This window comes from Syzygium oleosum, unplaced genomic scaffold (genome assembly GCF_021117445.2).
Source record: "Syzygium oleosum isolate NSW1041296 unplaced genomic scaffold, Sole_v2.1 Sole_v2.04, whole genome shotgun sequence".
Lineage (NCBI taxonomy): Eukaryota > Viridiplantae > Streptophyta > Magnoliopsida > Myrtales > Myrtaceae > Syzygium > Syzygium oleosum.
The window spans coordinates 12,911,433-12,921,316 of record NW_026607488.1 but is presented as its reverse complement, the minus strand read 5'-3'; the positions used below and the strand labels follow the sequence as shown (position 1 = coordinate 12,921,316).

The window sequence follows — 9,884 nt, the reverse complement described above, 5'->3', positions numbered from 1 at the left end:
TGCCCTTATGGCCTATTATTGGGGTTTCGAATTTTGGACAATTTTGGGAAATTATTGTGGATAATTATGAGTCAAAATTCAGAATTATTGATTAACCAAAAGGGCCCTCAATTATTGGATGAGAGTGATTAATGGCCATTGGATCAAAGGGTAGAATGGTCAAGTGTCCAAGATTGTGACAAGTGTCTTCCACCTTTGACCATTTGACCACTCTCTCTCCTCCTTCATTCCATCTTCCACGGCCACTTCCTCCTCCTCTCCCTATTTTTGCCGTTCACTCTCTTCTTCCTCCTCTCTCACGCCTCACTCTCTCTTCTCTCTTCCCTTGGCCGTAAGGGGCAACCACCGCCGGAGCAATCGTCGCCGCCGCCATTCATCGCCAAGCGCCGCCGTGAGGACGCCGGAGTGCCGCCGCTGAACCGGTTCAATCCAGCCACTGTTTGGCCCGTTTCTCTCTTTGTTCAGCCCACTTTTGAAGCTTAAATCTAGTGAGTGGAAATCCTAACCCTTAATTAGGATTATGTGCACTTTGGACAAGTTTTAGGGGTTAATTAGTGGGGGCTGATTTGGGCTGATGTTGTGGTGATTTTAAGGGCCTAAGGTGATGATTTAGGGATGGTTTTAAGGCTGTGGAGACTTGGTTTAGAGGTTGTATGAGCTGGATTTGCTTAATGGTGCAAGTTTAATGATTCTCGGATTACTGATTTTACTGTACCTCTGCGCTTTGTTATTTTTTTTGTGATCATTGTAGGCCGAATCTGAAGAAGTGTTCTTCATGAACGTTGTTCCCAACATCTTTAAGTATAACATACTTTAATTTGGGAATTTTTGGAAATCATTTGAGGCCATTCGGAAGTCCATCTTTGGACCGAAACAAAACTGCCCGATTTACTGTTCACCCGACCTTCTGGTCTATTCGAATTTTTATAAATTTTTCCAGGCCTATTTTCAAAATACTTCCTCACAAAAATTATTGGGGACATTTGTGGATATAACATATAAAAATTTCAAGGCTTTCCAAAATTATTTGGGTACTGAATAAGTTATATTTTGATGGCCTAAAGGGCTGTCCGAGCGAATCGGATTTTGTCCGACTTTGAGTGTCAAAACGAGGTGTTTACTGTTTGAACTGGGTTTCTAGTTCTGCACGGAAAATGTTCATCGAGATGTTTTGTACAACATATCCAAATTTCATAATTTTTGGAATTGATTTACCATTTATTTCAAATGGATTTCTGTCACTGTGCAACTGCCCAGTTTGGACCCGATTTTGTATATTCCCGATTTTTCTCTCTCTCGGACTGATTAGTGGCTGTCCTCTTTGGATCCGAATTTGATTAAAATGGACTAAGTTGAGGTTAATTGGATTCTTGCCATGAATGGTCCGAATTAAGCGATTCAGTGGCAATTTGGTACTTGATTGGGTTCCATTGTGTGGTGACACGTGTGTATATTTGTTGGCCAAGATTGATATGATATTAGTGGGCCTTGATTGCGCAAGTTTTTGTGTGCACCAATGTTGTGAATTGGGTGCCGTGCTGAATTATGTTTAATTGAAATTGGGCATGCCAATGAAATGCTGGTTGATTATGTTATGGCACAATTGAATATGTTGGTATTATGGAAGTGCATGCCCGTATTTGAAATTGGTGCTCATTATGCATCGTGTGATTACCCGAGTGTGGGAATTTGCATGGCTACGCATTTTGTGTGCAGAGAATGAACATGTGTGATCACCCAAAATACTCAAATGCGTTTACGCGGGGCTCAGATAAAATTGGCAGTGTGCCGTGTGATCACTTAAGGCCTTCGGGTCGTGGCCTTCGGGTCGTGCCATCCTGATGCGTTTATGCGGGACGATGCCCGGTTCGTCCGGATGATTAAGGAGATCGGTGTTGCGCCTGAGGTGTTTTACGAGGGCTAGAGACACTGGGCCATATGTGCTTCGACGCGGGCCGCGGAGTGTTGTGGGCCTTCGGGTCGTGGCCTTCGGGTCGATATATAAAATTGCTAAAATGAGCCGCATGCCAGAGTACATTGTTTGAGGCAGTTCATGAGCATGGCAAATGTGTGCCAGAGTATGTGACTAATGTGTGTGCCGGTGATTTGTGTATGAGGCAGGCACTATTGAGCATGAGCATGTGTGTGGCGTACGTGTGACCAGTGTGTCACGCATGTGCCGTGTTTTATACAAAATACCTAACCTGCAGGGTCAACAAGGTAAGCGATCCGGGCTCAAGGGCCTAAGTCATTTGATTGACATTATTGTCCGTTGTTGTGTTGATTTGCTTGTCGGGAGGTGCATGTTAGTCTAGTTTCGGTTTAGGAGGCCTACTCACTGAGATTCGTCTCATAGTTGTTTAAACCCCGTTTTTCAGACTCCTGATAAAGGTTGCCTGGTGTACCCGATCCATATGAGAATCCGGAGCCCATAGAGCAGGATCCCGATCAGGTTGGCGAGATCGAGCAGATCGATTCGGAGGATGAGATAATCGAGGCTGAGTCCGAGTCGTCAGGATCTGATCCCGATTAAGTTTCTTAGGATCAGCCTTAGCCTCCCTTAGATCGGGCCAGTAACCCTTCTGATTATAGCCCCACCTTAGACTGCCCCTTGGCCACTTAGGGATTTTGTTAGTAGTGGCCGTCGACCTGCTTTTGTTTGGAGATTTGTATTGGTGTATCATGGACATTGTATATATTTTGAAGTTCAATGCAAGTCTTGATTATTAGGCTTTTAATTGTTCGTCGTTCCTGCTACCCTTGGTCATGTATTGTTTTGTACGGGTGTTTTAATTATTGCTTCCGCATGTGCCTTATGCTCTGTTTTGGGAGATGAGTCGGCGACGCGTCCTGGGACGTCGCATCAAGATAGACCGGTACGTGGGATGATCGCGCTTCGAGGGGTTCGGGGCGTGACATCGTGATCTTGAACTCGTCGATATCACGTGCAAAGCTCGTGATTTTAGACTTGTCGACACTTCTATAACGTATCCTGTCGATAATTACCTTAGGTCTTCTTAATGCCTTTGGGCCTGACTCACGGCCTTTTTCGGATTTATGCCATGTGGGCCGTACTTTATATTTTTTGTGACTTGTAAACGGCTCGCTTCCACCAGGGGTAATTTTGGGTGTCAACAGACGCATACATCGATTGCCAGCCACTCGACGTCGGTCGATATGACGCTGTACAACCCAGTAATTTAGGCCACCATGGTCCCTGCCAGGGCGAGGTAGAGTAGCTTCTTGCTGTACACGATGGCCCTCTTCAAGAACGTCTCGTCGCTGAGCATGGCTGAGATCAAGATAAATATGACCGTTGGGGAAGTAGAGACAGCGAGGATGTCGGCTAGGATGAAGACCTTGAATGCAGGTTGATCAATGAAGATAGCGTCACCAGGTGCATGGCGGACGGGGCTAGGTGATTGTGTTAGAAGCGAGGGGTCAGAAGAGTTGGGAAAGTTGCACAAGGGGAATGACGGTGGTGGATGAGTGCCGGAGTCATCAGGCATGAAACCTCCAGGCAATGTGAAGGCAGCGGCGAAAGTGATGGTGGCCACGACAGTTAGGGCATTGGCATGGCCCTTGAGATCGGCTTCGGGGTTGTCGAGGGGGGTGTGGGGGCTTTCAGAGTTGTTCAAGATGTGAGGCTTTTGGCAACGGACGGCCGGGAGGTTCTTCAGGTATCGGTAGAGCTATGCCTGCAGATGAACAATTACTATCAGCAGGTAATAGAAGCAGGCTGTGGAGATGAAACATTCTATTTCAAGGCTAGTGTGATTTTTCAAGATCGTCACTAACCAAGATTTCCCTCCAAAAAATGAAAACATATACAGATAGGCGAGAGGAAGCAATAGTTTAGTTTACCCGAAATGCACGTACGTTTATAAAATTCTATTGAGTTTACCACGTTTATAGTAGTAGTAGATTAATCCTGTAAATCATATTTAATATTTCCTACATTTGAAAAAGATTAACATACACAATTCATTGCATCAACTTTATTAGATTAATGTCAAATTACTTTGAAGTACCAGTAGGCGCTAAAACATGTGAACTAAAAGAATAACAATAATGTGTAACAGGCGAAAAAAATATAAACATTGAAATATAATTTTGTCTCAAACTCTATGTTATAAAGTAAAGTAAAGGCGAATTTCTGTCTCAACCTTTTACAATAAAGAAAATGAATAAATGTTATATGTGTTACCAAATCGATAACAACTATGGATTATAAAGAAAACAAACGAAATGGTAAGTTAAAAGGTTATCAACACCTTATATGTCATAAACCTATTATATTATCTAAATTAGAAATGGATCATCATCATTCTGCAATAATGTAAATTCATTGTCTCGATTAATTAAATCGCACTTCCTCTCTATACAATTTTACCTTCTTTTATCACATAGATAGGTATACCTCGTTTGTTAGTTTTATTAAACCGGATCAATCTCACACGTGCAAGAAACCACGAGATAATACCCATTGAACCTACTGAGTTTGTGGCTCGAATTCTTGCCACATAGGAGTTTGCATTGGAGCTCAGAAAGTCGAGTTAGGTCCGAGACAAGTTTGGAGGTGTTCGAAGTGTGAGAAAAGATAAGGAACGGGCACCCATGCCAAAGGCGCGGGCTGCCAGTCTGATGAAGCCCAGTAGCCAAAGCTTCTAGGCATGGGTGGGGGCGGCGCGGCATAGCATAAACGCGGTTTTGTGAGGCTTTCTCTAAGGATTTGCTAGTTAAATTTGATGAGAAAAATATGAGAGCTTGTGAGGATATGTGTATTGGAGCATTGGGAAACGCATGAGAGATTGACCTATTGGTTATCACTATATAACTCTCTGATTGATAGGTCATCGTGGCTCACTCTCTCGTAGAGTAGGTACCGACTTTCTGACCAAGCCACGTAAATTCCTAATGCTCTTTATCATTCCCCAGTAATTTTTCTAGTAATTTCTTCATATTGCATAAGATTGTAATTACAAAGTCCATTAGCTTCCGCCTTACTTCACTAAAGCACCCAACAGAAAAGCCCATCGTCTTTTGACCAAAAAAAAAAAAGAAAAGCCCATCGTCTTGACTGTTGATATTTTTTCGAAAACTATGATTTGGTGCACAAAGTCGTGTAATATGATGAGTAAATAATTACCTTCTTCATGGTGAATTGCCACTGAGACACAATATCTAGAGCCGTGAGCCCATCGGCATTCTTGGCCCTCAGATCCACCGAAGGAATCATCAGCAACCTCTTCACCATCTTGTAGTTCTGGTCCTTAGCCGCAACGTGCAATGGCGTGTCCCCGCGACTGTCGGCTTCGTTCACCATCTCCACTAGCTCAGGCACTTTCAACACCTCCTTAGAGCAACACTGCTGGCACCTCAACGCGAGGTGAACCACATTATGGCCCTCGTTGTCAGAGATCTTGACTGTGTCGGGACAGTGCTTGAGGATCTCCCTCAGAACGCAGAGGTGGCCCAAGGAGGCAACTTCGAGCAGCGGGGTCCGGCCATGGATGAGGTCCTTGGCGTAAGCTGAAGAAGTGTCCATTTGTAGGAGGCGAGTGGCTATTTCTTTCTGCTTGGCTTTCGCGGCGAAGTGCAGGGCTGTTCTTCCTTTGTTGTTGGGCTCGGTGATGATTTTTTATCCTTGTAGATTTATGAGAGCATTCACGCATCCTAGGACATGAAGAACTCGTTGGAAGAGTAGATTCAAAGTAACATGGTTTCTTGATATGGTGTTAGTTTGCTTGCTCTAACATAGCATCTAGATGGTAACTTATCCTAAGTGACATGTAATTGATTCGTTGAAGTATGCCCAGCTTATTTGGGTAATTTTCCCGCCAAAGTTTCCTTTCTCTTCTTGGGTTTTTATAAGACAGTGCAATCTACGTCGAAATTTTCTTTTTACACAACCCACCATCATCATTATGGATTAGGTAGTTATAGATTAAAAGTTTGGCTTACCAAAATCAATAATGATAGATGCAGGTTGTGTAACCCAAAAATGCGTAATTTTTGTTACAGCCACAAAAGTTTCCTCCAACCATATTTACGATTGCTGGGATGTAGACTAAAGTTAAACTAATTGATTAGGTTTTCTTGGAATGTGTATTTTCTGGCTTAAGTTAATATATGGGCAAACGCTAGAATGCATAACTATAACTAGAAGTTGGGTTGGAGGAAGTTGTGACCAAATTAGGTTGGACAAAAATATGTAGATATACCTTATGTATGGTTGAAACTGAAGCTTGACTGTGAGATTCTATCGAAAATCTTATTAAAAATGGAGATGATAAATTACAAAAGTACTTGTCTTTTTCGCTTGTTAATCATATATAGTTCATAGTAATTTTTGTAGTACGTGTACAAATGAACTAGCTCAGTTCTTTCTTACATTATATGCCTTCTAAAAGCTCTTTGACCTTGTCATACACTTTATTTCATGTGCTTCGTACAGATTCCATGGATAGCATTTCTTGCTTCTTCGTGTACGTCAAAAGGCGACAAGGGCTGGCTAAACTGCCAAACACTTTACAAAACCAAACATGTAAACTTTAAATTATATTCCTGTTACGGCTAGTTTTATTATCTAGAGGAGGGTGAATAGGTGATTTTACAAATTAAATGATTTAAATGTGCAGAATGAATATAGTCGAGGTCAACAACTCGTATGATTAATATCAGATGGATGCGTATGACAAACTTGTATATAAATTGTCGTCAGATGATTGCGTCTGATGACTAAGACGATGTTCTGACGAACTTGTTTGACAGATATGTATGTAGTATAATGTCAGCAATAATAAATAAAAGTTTAGGAATAGAGAATACTGCACACAGATCTTTATAGTGGTTCGGCTTTATCAAGCCTACGTCCACTCTCCACGCTGGCAGCCTGTTGGCTGTGTTTCACTGTTGAATCACCAGAAGATTATAAGAGCAGTGCTTCTCAGATGATAGACTACACTATCACGTACGCTCTTCACTCAAGTAATTTTCTTTCTAAAAACACAATGTGGAAAACAGTAATCACAAGTGTGTAAGATCGAAGTTATATTCAGACTTTGGAATTCTCGATTCTGGTTCTACTTTTTTGTACGATGTTTGCACTCCTTTTATACTCCTCTACTTCCAATCTATCCATTGGACAGTCTTCAGAAGATTGATCTCCAAATCAACCCGTTGGAGAAACTTCCCAAAAGAAAATGCATAGCCGTTAGAAGAAGAACCATTATCTCCGAGTGATTTGATTGCCCATACAATCAAATTAAGGTTTCCATAAGTGTAGTTCTTCGTGTTTGAGGAACGATATTGTCATTACCAATTAGGATATCTTAAAATATCAATTTGATTATCCTGCATAAACTTGCCAAAAATAACACTCATTGAATCTGACGAGTAATTTTGAGTCTGATGACAAAGTCATTTCATCAACTAAATCTGATGACTCAGCATTTACCTGCATCAAATAACTTAAGTGTAATTCTAGTCAGTAACAGATAGTTTTGTCATTCCTTAAAACTCATTAGGGATTTTTTTCAATAATTCCGACCAAAAAAATGCCCACTGATTAAACCTCCTTTTTCTTGAAAATACATTTTGCTAACATACGAGTCCTATAGTTATATTTTGCATATTTGTATCGTATGATTACCTGTGGTGCAAAAGATAAATATATGAATGGTGTTAAGACGGTAGACATGCAAAGTATTTTTTTATTTACTGGTGATTGTTTCACTGAAAGAACTTTTAGTGAATTAAGGACCTGTTTGGCAACTTGTCAAATAGTGATTGATTCTGTTCTTTTGTTTCTAGAATCAGTTTGGGAACAGAAAATCCGTTTGTTAAATTTTTTGTGCCCGGGCATAATTTTGCAAAAAATTGTGCCCAGAATCAGTTTTGGAACAGAATCAAGAATAAAAAAAAATTTAACATAGGGTGGGTGGGGCCGCCAACCCAGGGCAAGAGCCATGAAGATATCTGGCAAGGGTCTGCGATGCCCTTGCTGGCTGTCGACACATAAATTTTGCTCAATCATTTAGGATTTTATCGCATAAAAAATTTAGGGTTTAATTTTTAAACCACTAAACAAAAAATATTTTCATTAAATTACATGGCATATAGACATTAGGCACATTTGCATTAATAGGGCCTATTAGGACACAAAATTTTAAAAAAATAAAATAAAATTTTGGACCGGGTTCGTCGGCCCATTCTTTTTTCCCTCTTCTTTTTATTTTTACGCGGCCCATTTTTATTTTAATCTTCTCCTCCCTTTTCATTTTCCTACGCGGGCTGGCCCTCTTTCCCTCGGCCCGGCCCGCGTCTGTTCATCTCCCCCCTCCCCAGTCAACGTTTCAGAACGTACGGGGGAGGAATAGTGGAGAAGAACGCAGAAGCCAGAGGGGCGCGGGGCACACTGGCGTGATCCTCGGGTCGGGAGCAGGCCGGCCACGGCAAGCTGGCAGTGGCAGGGGCCATGCGCGCCTGCTGGCCGACTCCGCGCCACTGGCTATCCTTAAATCCGAGGCCGAGAGGGAGAGATCAGGGGGAGTGAGAGAGAGCATTCGAGAGCGAGAGAGAAATCCGAGCGAGAGGGTGAGACCGAGAGTTCGGAGGAGAGAGACTCGAGGACGGAAATCCTCCCGTTGGCGACGGCCGCGCCTCAACCGTGGCCAGCGGAGCTCCGACGCGCACCTCACTGGTAGGTCATGTTCTCGAGCTATCTTCGAGTCTCGTCTGGTTTGATTCGGGGTCGGTCTCCCGAGGATCCCGGCTCGTAGGTGTGCGATTTACCGCGTTCGCCCTCCATTCGCCACCGCCGAGTCGAGTAGGGAGTGTCGCAAGGAACCGCCGCCCCTGTTTTTCTTTGTGCCCTGTTTCGAACTCATTGGCCGGAGCTCGTGGCCACCCGGCTCGTGTGAGTTCCGGCCCGTGAAGCCTCGCGCTTGCTCTTGCTTCTCAGTGTGTGTTGTGTCGAGAATTTTGGTTCGTTTTGAATTTCGATCGAGCCTAAAATCTCTCATTTTCCTTGTGCACTCCAACTGTTCGACGTTATGCCTGAACCAAGTTTTTCAAGTTCGTCTTTGTTTGGTTGCATTTTTGGAACGGCTGACTTGTGTGGATCTCCTTTGGCTGGTGTTCGGGGTCGTCGGCGCTAGGGCCGGCCGAGGTAGGCGAGTTGGTATGTGACGCGGGCTAAGGAAGCTCCCGATTTGGGTGGCGGTCCGGGTGTGACCGCGGGAAGAAGTGCAGAGCCAGTCCCTTGCCGGGATCTGGCTGGTCCGTGACCGGTCAGCCTCTCGTCGGAGCTTGGACGGTCCCGGACGGTCGCCGGTCGCCGTGGCGGTGACGCGGCTGGTCGGGTTGGCAGGCGGCTGTCGGGCATGGGCCCGGCCGCAGCACTGAGTTTTCCGGCCATGAAGGCCGGGGCTCGGCTGGTGGCGGCCGAGCACGGGCTCGGCCGCCGGACCAGAAACCCTGACCGCGGAGGCCAGGGTCCGGCGGGCGGTGGCCAGACACGATCTCGGCCATGAGGGCCGGGCAGGTGCTCCGCGACGGAGCGGCGATCGGGCTGGGCGAATCGGGTCGGACAAGCGGGTCGCGGCCACTAGGGGTGCGAATGGTAACCATTCTGCTCCAGAAATCAAATTCTTGCCAGAAATTGATTTCTGGAGGAGAAATCTGTTTGGTAAAACATGACTAATTCTGCTCCAGAAATTGATTTCTGGAATAGAAATCTGTTTTGATTTGTTGATTTTTTTTGCACCTAAAATTTTTAAAATTTTACTCAATGTGGGTGGCCACATGTATTATAAGCCATTCTGTAAAGTTTTGAAATTTTTGATTTTTTAAATTTTTTTTGGGCACCTAAAAAAATTTAA

General features: G+C 43.9%; 1 pseudogene; it reads right to left on the bottom strand.

The window, feature by feature from the left end:
• Window positions 1–3,131: 3,131 nt before the first annotated feature.
• On the bottom strand, window positions 3,132–9,633 carry LOC115679375 (protein ACCELERATED CELL DEATH 6-like; annotated as a pseudogene).
• Window positions 9,634–9,884: the final 251 nt, after the last annotated feature.